Source organism: Cupressus sempervirens, chromosome 3, assembly GCF_028749045.1.
Source record: "Cupressus sempervirens isolate cs-2001-9-10 chromosome 3, ASM2874904v1, whole genome shotgun sequence".
Taxonomy (NCBI): Eukaryota; Viridiplantae; Streptophyta; class Pinopsida; order Cupressales; family Cupressaceae; genus Cupressus; species Cupressus sempervirens.
In genome coordinates, this window is record NC_143120.1 from 867,460,248 (window position 1) to 867,477,947 (window position 17,700).

Below are 17,700 nucleotides of genomic sequence, written 5' to 3' on the forward strand. Positions count from 1 at the left end.
TGTGACTCTGTGTATAGACAATTATTTAAATTTGAAGACTCTTCATTAGAGTTGATGACAAAACAATATAGACATCAACTTAACATATCAAGTATCAAAAATAGAATGTTGATGCAACCATCATAGGTATATGAGATAACTCCTTTAGCTACCAATCTCTAACATGCATTAATGTCAGATAAGTGAGCATGCTAGTTCTCAACAAAACAATAACCACAAATGCACATTCATTGCCCTATATTTAGGAGAGCTTGTTGATGAAGTCCATTGAAATGCTTTCCTACTTCTGATTAGGAATATACGATAGCTAAAGTAGGCATACTAGAAGAGTATGCTCAAAAGTTTTCTACTAGCAAGTAGCACACTCCTTGACATATTGAAACACCTTGTCCTTGAGACCTTTGTGTGAGAAACCCTCATATAGATGTGTTGGTATATCTTGAGATTCTTGTTGATGTGATTTTTCTCCATTAAAACATACATAATCAAATACTTAACATTCCAAGATGAAATGCCAAATTTTCAACTCTCTCTTGAATATGCCCATATGCTAAACAATATATAGAGATTGTGTGATCAAAAGAGACAACCTCAAGATTACATCTCATTCATGGAATCTCACTTAGTTTTAATGATGTTTATCACACATGGACTTACATTATTCATTCAATGGATATCAACTCGAATTTAAATATTCAAACTAATTCCAACCAAATAGCTTGTGAATGAGATAAAAGCTATCTAACTCTAAGAAAGTAAGACATTGTTGATGATCAAGTGAGCCTCTAACCAATCCTTGCTTCACCGAGCCTATTAGGCCTAGGAGGGTGATATCTTCTATGAATGTGAGAATGATATTCACATTGTCAATGCTCATTCAAATACCCTATGAAGGAACAACCTAAATGAACATCTCTAATAGAAGTTAGATACTTGTGATTTAAGACCACACAAACCTTGCATTTTTTACTTACAATTAACAAGTACCAAAAGGAACGCACACTAGCTACACCATTAATCACCATTCAACAATATATTTCATTCATCTATGAGAGGAATAAAGAAATCATGCAACCCTCAAAGAAACATTAAGTAATCCACCATGAAGACCATCATCATCAATTATTTTGATAGACATATAACACTATTTCATCAAGTCTCCTATCCTACTTTGATCTTTTATTTAATGTTTAAAATCTAACCCCTTACAAATGAGGAGGCCTTGGCCTTTTATATTTTTTAATTGAAATAAAGGGCCAAGATCAATTCAAGATCAAGGGATAAGATTTACCCATTAAAAACCTTATTAAGGTTTCCAAATTATCAACCGATTACATGAAGGCACGACCTTGTGGGCTAGTAAAAAAATTACAATGCTTTTGAGAGGCAATGAGAAAATCATACACTCGACATTATACAATTGAATGTGTTTGGCATGTGTAACTAAAATATTTAGATTAGTCAAAGACAAGTAAGCACCACCTTAGTGTCTTTATCTTGTAGGCATGATCAATCTCTAAGTGATGAGAAAATATCTCTTGGTACTAAACATTGCCAAGCCTTTGATTGTGATGACATATTCCCAGATTACTTCATCTTCTCAAATTTTCTCCATCTACATTCTTGGAAATTTTCTCAAATCTATGATTTGAAATTGCTTGTACTTGTCAACATGAATCTTTACTGATGGAGTTTTCATGTATCTAGATCCTTAAGAAATTCATGTTGCTGAAAATTTTCTTCTACCTATAACTCTAATTCAACTTGCTTATTTTTGTTCAAATCTAAGGGCCTCAGATTTACGTTCCCTTTGTTGGAATGTTGACTAAGGTAACTTGTTAGATGTTTTCCCTGATGACAAAACTACATGTTTAGGATAAAGTTTTGATATGTTAAGATGAAGAAATTGACTAAGTATAATCATGATTATCAATCAACAGGTAGATAGTATTTGTTAGCATGCATCACTGGAAGCAGATATAAGGTCACAATTTTGGGTTATAGCAATATAGTGAATATATATGATATCTTCTCTAATGTTATTATGGAATTTGGTATGAGTTTTGGTTGAACAACTAATAAGCACTATGTTATCGTAGAGGAAGAGTATACATGAAATAATTGAAATTTGGCTAAGATATTGAATTGTCTTGACAATTCAATAACTTGGAAATGTAGGGACAACATCCTAGATGTTTTCCCTATCTTGGAAAATTGTGATAACAAGTTTTGAAATTCTTTTACTTAGTTTATTAGGTTGACTGCACAAAGAGTTAAGGAAATAGGTGTAAAGGAAGAAGATATACATGGTTATGTTACATGAGCTTTGTTTATGCTAGATGGAGTATGTTTTGATGATTAGAGTAGAGCAAAGGTTATATATGCATGATCAGATGCAAGGAACACAGAAGAACTAATCAAATATTAAAGATATTAGTGTAGTTAGTTTTGGTGAAGTCTTTATACCACTTGTATAAGTTGCATATTGTTGTAAGAGTTGTGAGCTCATTTTGTATTACAACTCCTAGAAAAGTTAAGGTCTCTAACAAGGTGTAGTCTTCTAAAACAAAATATATATATATATATATATATACATACTATATGTAATGTTATAGACTCCTAATAGGGTTAAAACCCCTTGCAAGGTATTATTTTATCAGTGCATCATTTTGTAGGTACCATCTACATCAGGGTTTTCCACTGGCCAAGGTTTCCCTACTTAACAAAATGTGGTATTATGAATTTCTTTGTGGGATGTTATTTATTGCTATTCACTTTAGTAGTTTATGCATGTTTATGGTTTATAGCTGAAGTCTATAATTGGGACAAAATTATTGGAATATTGATTCACCCCCCACTCTCAGTATTTTGTATTTCTAACACATGGCATCAAAGTCTAGTTACTCAGAAGAAATCTAACAAATTGAGGGAGATCAAGATGGATTCAACAGATTTGCAAAGGAACTATGAAGTAGATCTTGAAGACTTATATCAGGAAAATGATAAAAGAGAAAGATTGTAGAACAAGCTCAAGGATGCACAAGATTACATCAAGAAGATGAAAGATTAGATTGAAACTTCAAGAACTAAAAGGAAACATCTATTTAATCAAATCAAGGATTCATATGTGGTTATCAAATTGAATAAGGAAAATGAAGTTATTAAGAATGAACTTGAAGTCACGCCATTGAAGACGGATAAGACATCAGAAGAGAACAAACTAGAAGTTGAGTTAAGGACAAGATTACTAAATTGAGCTGTTAACTTACCAAGGTAAAAGTAGAACTTAATTATTCAATACTGCGATAATAAAAACTTGGAAAATATAACAATATTGTGAAAGGAGAACTTGTTCAAATCAAGCTACATCTAGACAAGTTATATTCAAGCACAGATAAACTTAATGAGCAATTAATGACATAGAAACCTAAAGGAGATATGACAAGTGTTAGATACCTTGAAGGATAATCTTTCAAAGAATTAGAGATAATGGTTGAGTGTGAACTTGAACAATAACCTAATCAAACATCATATCAAACATTAGATCAACCAAAAAATCAAGGTAACTAGGATACTAAACCCTTTATTGGATATTGTTTCAATTTCTTTCTTTATGGACACAAATCACATGAATTTAACAAACCCAATTATAGATCTAGTGTGAGAACAAATGAGAGGGATAACACGACAACAAGAAGACCTTTGGGAATGAATAATGTTATCAATAATGGAGTTATGGGGTACAAATGAAACAAATCTGGACACATTCCCAAAGATTGCATATTGTAAGTTAATTAGTTTGGACCAAGGTATAAGAATTCAATCATTACATGTTGTATTTGCAACAATTTGAGACATATATCTAGATTATATAGATTCAATGGATTTATGAACACACTTAGGATACCTAATATTAGAAGAAACAACTATGGTCGAAGAAAAAATAAAAATGCTAACAAATCATAGTATGAGAGCATAAATAAGGCATTTGTGAGAGAAGGATGTGTTGTGGACATAAAGTTATAGAAAGAAAAAGGAAAAGAATGCATAGAGAACAAGGTAGATGCAATTCCTAGCATTGAACCTTCTACTTTAGCCTAGTTAGCTATTATATACTAGTCTATTATTATACCTCAAAATCAAAGATTTAAGATATGTGATGTTAATGAGTATGTCAAGAATCATAGATCATATATCTCAGTTCACATATGTTATTTCAAAGTATTAAACAATCTCTATAAGTTTTGGCACAATTTTGTAAGTTTCAATAACATTTTGTGCTTGCATGAAATCCATTTAATGCAAAAGTGCTTTGGCAAGTATTTAAGTGTATAAAAAAATTGTTCATCGCCATTTGAGAGAATTGTGAGCACAGAGAACTTGGAGTGAAGTAGCAAGTTGATTTGGAAGCATTTGCAAAGAATTTAGTTTATGCCCTAGCAAGATTGTAATGAGGTATTTACCCTATTGAATAGTTATGTTAAACTATACATTGTGGTTATCTTTAAGTTTGGAGAGTTATGGATAAGCCCTAATTGTATAATGTGAAAGAGAGACCTAGGGACCAATTCAAAACACATCCTTACATATCTATGGAGGATGACCCTATTGGTGCCTTTTTCCAAACCCTGGGAGGAGTCTTACATGTTGAATACATTAGGGCTTATATACATTGTAAGCTAGAAACCATTGGTAATGAGGATATAAGGTCTGATTTGGAGAAAATCTACAATTTTGATAAAACATTGAAACTTGATTATGCACACCTACAAACCTAAATATTTTGAAATATATTAGCTATGAGGAATTTGAGGAGCATAAATGGATTAGAATTGTTGTGAGCAGAATTCATAATCAAATGTTTTGGCTAGGAAACCAACCCACCATGATTACAAAGAGTCAATTCACCTTATAATTGGACTTGACAATGTTGGCACTATATCAGTGGAAACTAAGTTGGTTAAGAAATAAGGAGAAATAGTATAGGGACTAAATAGGATAGGAGAGATATGACACTCTAAAATATTAGGCAAACTGATGTAAGGATTGTAGCTAAAATTATTGGATATAAAATGCACTATAGCACTAGGCATAATACTATTTTAGTGTGAGTGGTAAAAACTTCCTACAAGATGGCAATTGAGAAGGAGCACTTTGATATATGTGAGATCTTAAGACAAAAATTGTTTGAGAATGTAACGGGAGTCAAACATGAGAATCACAAATCATTCAAATTTGGGTCATTGATATTGCATTTTTTTTTTTCACATCATGCACAAATTTCTTAATTTGCATCATCATGCATGGACCAATGATAGATGCACCTTGGAATTAATCATGAAATATTACAATATGTTGTATTGAGGTGACATAACATCAAATTTGTTTGGGATGTTTAAAGGTTTCCAAAAAGAGATGAAGTAAAGATATAGAATCCCAAGATCAGTTGTTTAAAAGTATGCACAGACAATATATTATATGGTTGAGAAAGATATAACTTGAATGGAAGCAGTAGATCCAAGAGAAATCTTCATTCATCCGATGGGTTATGAGGTAGAAGAAGTGATGCTTGCGTTACCAAAGGAAAAAATGGTCAAAGATGGGGAACATACAAAAAGAAATCAAGCCAAGTTAGAGAACAATTGTATAAAGGGAAAAGAAAGAGGAAGGAAGAGAAAATGGTAGAGACAATTGCGATATAAGAAGGATTGACTAAGGAAGAATGACAAGAGATCGAGAAGACAAGTGAAGTTCCCACAAGAACTAAGCTTGAAGGCATTAGTAGTGAGTAGGTAAAGGAGCCTACTACAATGTAAGCTTTTACTTATGATGTTGCATAAATTAAGATAATAATAGTTGAAGTTACCTGGAAGGTCAACAAGAAATACACCATTAACAAAGGCAGAAGAACAGGAAAAGAGTGATCCTAAGAGGGCACCTAGGTACAAGGAAAAGGCCCAAGGCCTTAACCCTAAGAAACCTAAGGTCACAAATAGGAAGAAAGCACAAAAAGAAAAAAATTGTAAACTTTGAAGAGGGATAGGAAAAACCTAATATTGCAAAGGCACTCGAGGAACCTATTGTGTTTCCACAACGCACACCCCATTTTGAGTCACAAAAGAGGGACCCCCTAGTTTCAAAACCTATACAAGGTGTCTAGTTCGGTGTCTTAATCATTTAGGACCCTTCCCTAGGTCTAGGCCAAGCCCTAGTCTTTGATTGGGCATAAGCAAATAGGTTAGAAAGCCAAAACATTAATTTAGGGGAGAAGTTTTTGCCTCGCAAGTGAAGGTGTGCACTTGCATGCCACTCTAAAGGTGCACACTTGTACACCCTTGAAGGTGTGCACCTACACACCCCCTCATGGTCTGAACTTGCACCAGGGTCCCCAACCTCTCCTTCCTCTCTTCACTTGTCTCTTTCAGCCTCCACACAACCTCACCTCCACACCCCTTAACATCTAGATAGGTCTGCTGCCCTACGTCCCAAAGACCACACTTAAACCTCTCCAAGGTATAAAATTCCTCTTGGAGGTGCGCACTTGCGTATGTGCACACCCTCAAGAGGTGTGCATCTGCACAAATGAAGACACAAATAAATTCTAACTTCTTTCTTTCCTCCTAAGCACTACACAAGTGTAGTTGTGCACATGCACACCTTGTGCAGGTGCGCATGTGTGCAACTGTGCACTTTTCCACCTCAAGGGTAAAACACAAAGTGCACTAGTGCACAAAAGAAACAATTGAGGGTGGGTTATTTTTACTATTTTATTAGTTATGATTAGTTTTTGCTCACTTTTTCCACAATATGGATCCTAGATGAGTCTTATTTTGGTCTTCCAACTCTAAAGTTCTAATGTTTTCCTCTTTTGTGCAGATCTAATGGCATTATTATCTTCATCTATGGTAGAAAAATAGCACCTAAAACTATAGCATTCAAGTACCAAAGAGCTCCTAAGAAGTCCAGATTCTAAGATGGGCATGTAGAGATCCAAGATACATAACTCAGCCATATTGATTGGAATACCTATTTGACAGTTTACAACAAAATGGAGAGATCAATAATGGTATTAGCATTGATCTGGAGTGGGTTGGTGAACACTGCTTCACATGCTACAGCAGTTGAATCCTTTGAACTGATCGTGACACTGACTGAACACTATGTGCTAGATGAGAAGGTCATAAAGAGTGGGATAGGAGAGAAAGTCATTAACCTCAAACCATAGAACATAGAGAAAGTTTTCGAACTCCTGAGGGAAAACCAATACCTTGAGATATCTTATGAAGGGGTAGACAAATTGTATAGGGAAAATTAGAAAGAGGCCAAGGAATTGGTGCAATCTCAATTCTTGATTGATAGGACACCCTTGGGTTAAAAAGTAGGAAAGGTGGACATGACCCGACGATACATGAAGGATGATATCAGGTATTCAGTTGTTCTCCTCAGTGGAGCCATGGGCTTCTATGCAATAGGTCACCTACAGACATGGATGGTTCACTTCATTGAGACTATCAAGACCGCAAAGATGCCTATATATTGGGCCACCATCCTAAGTGATAACCTAGATGAGCAGTTGATTTCAGTCAAGACTAACCCACACTTCTACATGACATCTTATATGGTGTATCTGTTGGGAGTAAGAACCATAGACTACCTAGGGTTGTACAAGAAGGGAAGCATGCAAGACGCGAATATTTGGCCCTATGTGGTTTATCCACAACTAGTGAAGAAGAAGCTCCCATTGCAAAGTGTGAAATAAAAGGTAGTGAATGATGGATTCATATTCGCCATCATTAGATTCATCAAAAGAGATTATGCTAAATGGATGTCAATAAAGGTGGCAACGAGGATTACTGAAGTAGGATCCTACTACATCAAATTTAAGACATTTACCTATCTCTAGGTAGTTGGTAGTCTTTTGCACCCCAAGAAGATCCTAAGGTACCCCTCAAATAGGCTTATACTTTGGAGATAGCTCGTGAACTCACTTCTACATATGACAAAGCGAGGAAACAATGCAAGAAAACATGGGTTTGGTTGATCACTATTGGGGCATTTGTAATAAAGAAGAAATAAGATATAGCTACATTCGACTCAAAGTGGGATCAGTATCCCTTGGAAGATTAGCAGGCTCCTCACCCATATTTTGATAATATTGGGATGGTTTAACATCTAGTGGGGAAGAAGTTTGTGCATGAAGAAGCCCTTGAAGACCATTGGATGAATGTGATAGATGACTATGATGTCCGCATTAGGGACTATTGTAGGATGAGTCTACATTTGGTGAAAAATGTGCTAAAAAATAAAGATACCCCTAAAGGCCATAGAAAAGGATGTCTCAATGATAATGGATCCCTTGTACAATAGGGATAAAATTTACAGTAGACCTATTATGAACGCAAAAATAGGGTTCGAGGAGAATGATGACATAGATCATCAAGGAAGAGATGTAGTGGAATTAATGAGGAAATGCCTCAAAGCCATTTTGGATGGATCCAGTTTCCCCATGCCATACCTTTACAAGCTACTACTAGGCCTCAGAAAGGAAAAGATACCAAGGTCACCATACCAATATACCCTACTAAATCACCAGTGAGGCTAGAAACGGTACATCAACATGAGCAGGAGGTTGATTATTTTGAGGCTAACAAAGGCAAGGGTAAAAGGAAAAGGGTAGCCTCTAGGACAAGAAAACAAGCCCAACAAGAGCCAGAGCCATTTGAGAAAGCTCAATCAAAATAAGAGCCAGAGCGAGCTGAGCTAGAACAACTTGAGAAACAAGAGGTAGAACCTCCAGAAGAATAAGGAGTCCCACCTCCAAGGACGTCAAAGGAAGAGGCCTCCCCATTGATACCTAAGAGAGCCAAAACATAAACAATGGTGCTAGGTGTTAGGAGGAGGAAATTGAAGAAGAAGAAAACTCCCTCACCATAAGTGCCAGATAGTATTCTTGAAGTAGAGGATGAGGAAGAAGGGGAACAAATAGAATTTGTTCCCTTAAATAAGAGAACCCGCTCAGCTAAGGCAATAGAGGAGGAGAGAAGGAGAAGCTCTACTCAAACATCCCCATCTACTCCTAGGGAGCCTATCCAAGTGGAAACTTTAGAAGATGAACAACACAAGTGGATAGATGAGATGAAAGGTGAGGGAGCTATGGACATGACCATAGGACACAACCGTGATAATGGATAAAGGGTTAGCAGCTCCATCTCCTCCAAAAATCCAAGCAGAAAGTTAGGACACAAAGGAAGGAGAGTATCAACTACTTCATGGTGATGAAGTATCTAAAGAAGGAAAAATAGCAGAAGAAACTCAACAAGTTCCCTTAAATACAAAGGCCAAATCCTTAGCCCAATAGAGTACATAAATTCCCTCTAAAGAACTCCCTCGACATGAGAAGACTTTGGAGAGGAGTAATAAGGGAAAGGAGCTTGGTTCAAAATCAACTTCTTCAACCAAGTACATGAAACATATGGAGACTACACCATCATGGCTAAAGAAGGAGGTCATGTTTTGACAGAAGAAGCACAGTGAGTCAACATAAGAGGGAGGAATGAGGGAATTGATAAAAGTGATAAAGAAGCCTGAGCCACCAAAGGGTGAAGATAGAACACTTGCTTTCATCACGAAGAATCAAGATCAGGACCTTCTAGCCTATATCGCCATTCCTCCTCCTCATGCCGACACCAAAGACCTAACTCCTAAGGATTACCAAATGAAGGAGGTGATATTGGGAAATCCCACAGTGGATATGACAAAAGTGTTGATCACTACAAGCCTCAAGAAAGTGTTCAAACACATGGATCAAGAAGATTCGGAGATGATAATGTTGTGGAACAAGAACAAGCTATTAAGAGGCTATCTAAATGAGGTGGTAAGACCTATTGACCTAGATAATCTTGAGATTACTCTTGGAACAACATTGGAAAAGAAGCGGGTAGGGCCATAGATAGATTCATTTTTGGATGCATGTCAGCAATGGAGTCACAATTTTGAAGAAAGAGGAGTACAAATAATACAAGGTAATTTGAACTTGTTGCACCATATCTAGACTAATGCTGAAAAATTGGTTCCATTATAACCCAAGATTTTGGGTTGATGGATGAAGCGCATACTTGGGCTAACAATCTACAAGCACTCAGATCTATTAATGGTCAAAGGTATTGAATGTTGATAGAAGTATACATAGTAGAGGACTTAGATAAGCTAGATGATTAGATAGAGAAAATATGCTCAAGAAATAGAGTTATGGAGGGATTGCATGAAGGAATCCAACAAATAAAGGATAAAGCTCAAGAGCAATTTTTGGAAGTGAAAAGGTATTATAATGCTACTAGCCTTGATATCTTTTAAGATGAGTCAAAGACCAAGCTTTCCTTGGTGCAATCAATAGTTTAGCAATTCAGGATACATTTGAAGATGCTTCGTTAGAAGATGATGTACGAAAAGCATTCAAAACTGAAGAAACATTGTTCGAACTAGATACTAAGATTGAGGATTTTTCAGACAATAGGATAGAAGTAAGAAACTATCAACAAGTAACAAAGAACAAGTATGATTCATTAGATTTACCAGTGGCCAGTGAAGTTGTGGAGATAATAGAGAAGTTCAAGAGTAAACATCTAGACATCACTTTGGTATAAAAGGGAAGAAAATCCATATGCTAGGAATTTAGTTTTGACACTTAGAAGATTTTTTGGGATTTTTGGAACCTGTCACCAAGGTGTGCAAGTGCACTTTTCACAGAGGTGCACCAACAATTTTGAAGAAGAAGTGCGCTGACAGTTAACTACTAGTTGTTATTTTAGAGAATTCCATGCACTAAGAACACATTTCGACGGTAGTTCAACTCCTAGAAATGTCTAAAAAGGTTGAGCTTCCAATTTTAGAGCTTCAAGAGACTTCTAGATCATCTCAAAGCTTTTATCTTCTTATATTCTCAATATTTTATTCTTTTGTGTCATGTAAAGGCTCATGCACCCATTAATTGATATAAACAAGGGTAGAGACCTACTTAGCACCAACTTTGTATATAATTAGATTTTTTTTATTAGTTTCTAGCATAAGTTTACATTTAAAGAGCTCTCACTCCTAGCACAAAAGAAGGAGATGTTTTCTTTTAAATACATGGATGTAGTATGTACTCCTAGCTATTATTTTGATGCAATAATATATGCTATTGGTGCACTCATTCTAAGTATAGTTATTCTTGTTGGAGTGTGTTATTTTTGTGAATGCATGTTCATGAATAGTAATGGAGCCAATGGTTTTATTGTGTTTTTATGATTGTGTGATCTTTTAGTTGTGGTGCTTACTTTATGTTAACGAATTCTATTATTGTGATGAATTGGAGAAAGGACCATCTGTGTTCTTGCATAGTGTTTTGTCTCATGTGAGCACACTTTCCATAGCCTCATGATTTGATGAAATGTGAAACATCTTTTAGTTATTATTGAAGTTCCCATCGATGATTGCATCAATAGAGTTCAGAAAGCATTTCTCCTAATTTCATTGGTTTCAAACTAGACCCTTTTGATAATTTAATTCACAGATATGTTGTTACTTTGGCTTATGTCTGTTAGGAATTTCCCTTTCAATTATTTGCTTAAAATCTCTTGTTACTATATCTTTGTTATTTTATTTTAAAACACTTGGTTAAAATAGGAATTCATATAATTTCATTCATCATAAAACAAAAAATACAAAAATACATCTCTTTGTGGATACATTTCAGCAATAGGTGTGCAGATTGGTTGGAACCAACAAAGGCCTCCTCATGAACATACACATATATCTTTAATAGAGTTACCCAATAGGTTGAAAAATAACCATTCGAAACCTTGGAGTTGGTCATTGATTATTTTTTCAAGAACGGGATTCAAAAGGATCTCTGTCGTTCAACATCATGAAAAGTAACTGCTCAATAGAAGTGGCACTGGAAGGAGGGCAATAACCATTCTACCCAAAAACCCAAGTTGTTGTTTAGAGATTACGCATTTTTTGGATGTCCCAAATTTTTTTGAGTTTGTCACTATTAGAAGGTGTGTAGGTGCACTTTTTGAAGAGGTGCACTTATCAGAGGTGGGATTTTCTAGAATCAACACAAATTGGAAGATCCTGATCCACCATCTCCATTTCTGTGAGCTTTAAGGTCTTCACCTGGTGGACACAAGTTCTTAGAACTCAGTCATTTTCACAAACCTCATAGTGATAAAGGGATACCACAAATTCTACCACTTCCATTCCAAATTTCATCATCTTCCTTAGTTCTACCTCCAAACTTACCTCCACCTATCATTCCACTTAATCCTCCTCTAATGGCCTTCTTTGCAAATGCAATAGATTCACCAATCAATTTGCAAAGTGCACTCAATGACCTTCCCAAGAAGCCTAAGAAATTCTACCCAAGGTTCATTTATGAAGAAACATGGACAACTAAGGATCACATCAAGGTTTTCAAGGAGATGTGCAATTGAAAATAGATTCAAAAAGAGAATGTAGTCCTACATTTATTCCCATACATATTGGGAGAGGTTGCCTTTAAGTGATATGTGAATTTTCCACCAGATGTATCTAGAATTGGGTAGCCTCTAAAAAATTGTTCTTAGATCAATTCAAAACATTCATCAACCTGTCTATGATACACCACCAATTCATATTGATAAAGAGGGATCTAATGAAGAACATTTCACATTTCAATCATCACTTTCATATGGCATACTGCAAGTTGGAAACACCCTACACCATACCAATTGAAGCTGCAATCTCGATTTATCTTAATGTCATGGACCACCTCACTACCATCTTCCTAAGGATATTTCCTATTATAGATATTGATCTATTGGGAAAATTCTTTGAAGAATCAATTACCTTTACTAAATAGATGAATCTGGGGGGGTTGATGGTTCCAGCTCATGCTAGTATGACAGTACCGACATATCCTACTGTAGCGTAACTAATGCCTAGTCAATTCATTCCACTAAATCCAATTCCACTACAATAGGCACCAACTATGCCATCCCCATCTATAACCTACCCAAGCTATGAACCTCTGAAAGATGCTTTCTTTAAGCAAAATGCAACATCATCCACTCACAAAAAAAATAATGTTACAACCAAGTTAGGTCAAATGACAAACACCATGTCTCAAATAACCAATGAGCTAACCCATTTGAGGTTGTCACAAAGGTAGAACAATAACTTCCAAAGAATAAATGCAAGCTTGTACAACAACAACTATGGTTAGAATTACAACAAAATTTTAATAACAATGTAGGGACTAATTTTAGTCCTCTAGATTGTAATAATGGGTTCCAAAGACAAAATCAGCAATGGAATACCTATCCAAACAATGGAAGTATCCCCAAAAACCAGAATAATAATTCTCAATTTATGGACTTCAATCAAATTGACAACAACCAAAACATATTGAATGATGGTGGCTCATATTTCAATGGAAATCAAGAAGTGAACCAAAATTTGCAATGCACTAACAATGAGCCCCGTTTGTAGTTCAATATTAAGTTGTTAGAATCTTATGATTCTCCATAGAATTTTGAAATGGAAATACAAGTTAATGAAGAATTTATCTTCCCATTCAATCAAGAATCAGATCCTAAACTAGTGGAGATGTTCATTTTTTAGAATGACCATCGAAATATTTACAACTTACAAAATCAAAGGGAACACATGACTGATGGGATTCCTCTTGTGTTGCAAGCAATGCCTCCATATCTAAAAGTGAATGAAAATTTGGCACCTACTAGAGCACCCTATATTGGACAAAAAATTAGAAACAAGGAAACATACCTACAATACTGAAGAATCCTTCTTGGTCAACTAAAAAGTACAATGCAATTGATGGGTTATAAAAGACAAAGGAAAAGATATCCATGTTTGATATGCTATAAAGTTGCCCTTGTTAGAGAGAAGCACTTTTGAAAACTCTTGATCATACAAAGGAAACATCTATCCTAGGTCCTCAGAAGGCAATATTGCAACAAGTTAACACCTCTGAGGCTATGCCCACCATGTATAAAACAAGGCCAAAGTTTCTCCTTTTTTCTCCCTAGTCTTAGAATTTTTGGAAGAAACCATCATAATTGTCTTATAGATTCAGGAGCTCTTTGTAATGTCTTGCCACTTTTAATAGCTCAGAAGTTGGGAGTCACTCCACAACCCACAAATTGAACAATGATTCAACTTGACAAAACACAAGTGAAGGTTATCAGGGTATTGAAAGATGTTTGTATACAGTTGACTACAAACCCTCGAATTCAAGATATCATAGACATAAATGTGGTGGAAATTTTAAAAACATACAAATTTTTACTAAGTAGAGAATGGACTCGATGCCTAACAAGATAGTTCTCAACCTATTTTACTCAATTATGGCTACCTTAGAAAGGATTGAATAACCAGATCAAGATAGACACCGAACCAAAACTAAAGAAATTGATCATAAAGTATAATGCACCCAATGAATTAGCATTTCTTCAATCAGACTTCAGCTCTTAAAGGGTAATGGCTCTTGATATAACTTCAATTGAAAAATTAGACAATCTGAATGGAAAATCAGACAATCTGAATGGAAAATCATTGAGTTCTACGCCACGAGAAGAAATCGTTACTCAATTTATAGATAGCATGGTTGAAAATTTGCAATGCTTAAGGGAAGAAGCAGACTTAAAAAAAATTCTCCTTCCAGAATTTTGCAGGTTGCACAAAGTAAGTCATTCAAAATTTGAGTGCTCACATTGTCAAGAAGCAATTGCTCGGGTATTAACTTAGATAATGCACTTGAAAAATGGTCAAACTCCAAGTGAGATATCAAAAGGAAATTCAAGTCCTACATGCATATCTAAAGTCATGAATAATCTAGAAGAGGAAAAGGAAGATCTAAATACATCATACAATGACACCTCTTTAGATGGTGGAGCTTTGTCTTCCCCTCCACTAGAAATGATTAAAGTTTTAAGAAGAAGATGCTTTGTGAAAGGTCAAGGCTGGACCTTGGTGGTTGTTCAACCTAAACCAAAAATTGATAAAATTATGGAATTGATTGGGGAGATTGAAGATGAATAAAAGAAATAGAGAATCCCCTTATCAAAGATTAAAAAAAGTAGTAACTCACCAAGTCCAACACGTGAAAGAATGCAATGGGTCTTGAAGAAACATTTCTTTAAAGTCCAAATGAAAGAAAAGCTTCAAACAAATAAACAAAAGTCAAGGAAGTCAAAAGAACAACCGATATGGACACTCGGGTTTGATATCTCTAAATGAAAATTAGGAGATGGTGCATGTATTGAACTAATTAATCCCAAAGGTATGTTTTTTTATGCTGCATATCATTTACAATTTAGGTGTACTGACAATGTTGCAAAATATGAAACCTTAATCCGTGGACTTCTCTCTGCATTAGAGAAGGATGTCAAAGCTCTCATGGTTGAAGGAGACTCTCATTTGTGATTAGAAAGGTTAAATCAATCTACTCTTACAATGATAGAAGACTAATTTCTTATTGAAAAAGAGTTTGGGACTTGATGGCAGATTTTGAAGCCCTAAACATAAGGTCTATCCAAAGAAGGAGAAATCTGGTAGTCGATTCCCTTGTAATTTCAGCCAATGCATTACAACCTGTTGAAAGAACAAAACACAAAAGGTTTTCAGTTGAGCTAGTGGCTACCCCATCTATTCCAAATAACATTACTAACGTCCAGGTCTTCCAAGATGATCAACTTATTCTAGAGTTCATTATGTGCAATGGTCTGATCAAAGGAAAAGAGATTGATGATACATCCTATGACAAACCTAAGGATGATGAACTAAAAGATGAGGATGGGATCATAAATTTAAACCAATACTATTCCTAAGGGGATGGTAGACTTGGAACATATTTTTGACCAGGATGAATCAAAATGTAGTAAGAGAACTATTGAAGAAAAGGGGATTGAAGAATGTGATTCTTATAATCTAGGAATGGAAGATGACCCTCAGTTGGTGGCAATTGGAAATGCATGTAATGTTGAAATTCTTTAGAATAACTAAGAGGGGGGAGGGTGAAATAGTTATCCAAGGTCTAGATGTACAATTAAAAAATTTCACAACTTAGTGAACCCATATCCATAAAATATTTTGATCATGCATGAATCCATTAGATTATGAAATCACTTAAACTCGTAGGTTACTATCAAATCAATTTGCAAAAATGTAAACATGAAACATAACAAATGAAAAATACATTTGACACAATGATTTCATGTGGAAACCCAATTTGGGAAGAACCACTAGTAACATGCTACTCATTCTCACTTTCTGAAGTGATGCCCTTTGAAAGGCCAACCCTGTTAAAGGTTACAATGCACACTGTTAAATGTGACCTAGTTAAAGGATTTCAATCACCCTGTTAGGAGTTAGCCTTGTTAGAGGACTTTAGATCATTCACTCAGAATGTCACCCAGTTAAAGGATTTACAAATGACTATTAGGTCAACCTTAATCCAAAGGATTTACCCTAGACCGATAAAATGATTAGAGAGTAACAGTAAGGCTTAATCTGACAACAACTTACAACTCCATTTGCAAGTTATAGATCTTTGTTTTAGTCCATTTTTCTTGGCCTTCACACTCTTCAACTCTAATAGCTTGTTCACCCTTCAAGCATGCATACCCTTAAGCCTTCTTGCTTTATTTGTCAATGCAGTCTCTTCTCTTAGATTACTAAATGAAGCAAATTCATACCCTTAAGCCTTCTTGCTTTGTTTTTCAATGCAGTCTCTTCTCTTAGATTACCAAATGAAGCAAATACCCTAGACTCCTTGTCTAGCTCAGGTTCTTGCACATGAAAACCCTTGCTTATGAGCAATCACTTTTACAAATAGAGAATTAAGATATTTTGTCATTCATCTTCCATTTTCTATTTTAGGGTCAAGTTAGATTAAGTAGGATTCAATGAATCTACCCCTCATTTAATTTCATTCCCTTCTAGAAACTTATCCTTCAATCCTCTTTTAATTCACCTCAAAATGGTTCATCTTGAATTTTGTGCCACTAGCTCATCAATCTTATCTTCCACACAATTCACACAATCCAAGAAATCAAACTTGTCAGCTCAAATTCATCAAATTATCTATCTTTCTCATAACATTGACACTTAGCATTAATTGGCTTCTAATGCTTGGCACATTTTGTGTTGCTCAACATCCATTGTCAAAACACTCAGCATGAACTAAAGTTTACTTGTGCTCAACATCAACTAAACTTTACTTGGCTTATACTGTTTCACTCAGTTTAAACTGAAATTGACTTTGCTCAGCTCTAACTGATTTTCTATTTGGCTTGCTCTAACTTTGCTTAGCACCTACTTTCCACTTGGTCAAGCTTGGTAGACAAACTTCATTTAACTTATTCTTCTAAACTTACTCAGTGTAACCAACCTTTGCAACCTTAAGTAGATTATCAATGCACTATAATATCACTATCTTAACTGATTCTTGTACTCCTTTTCATATAATAACTCAATATTTTATATAGGTGCTATTGTTTCCTCATTTGATCAATCCTCTTCATCAATCAAACAAATGATAGTACTTAAATCATATAAGCAATTGTCTTACCAGCAAGTAGCAAGTTTGACATCAGTGACAAAACAATGATTGAAACACATTTATCATACTTGTATCAATCTATTTTCAACAATCTC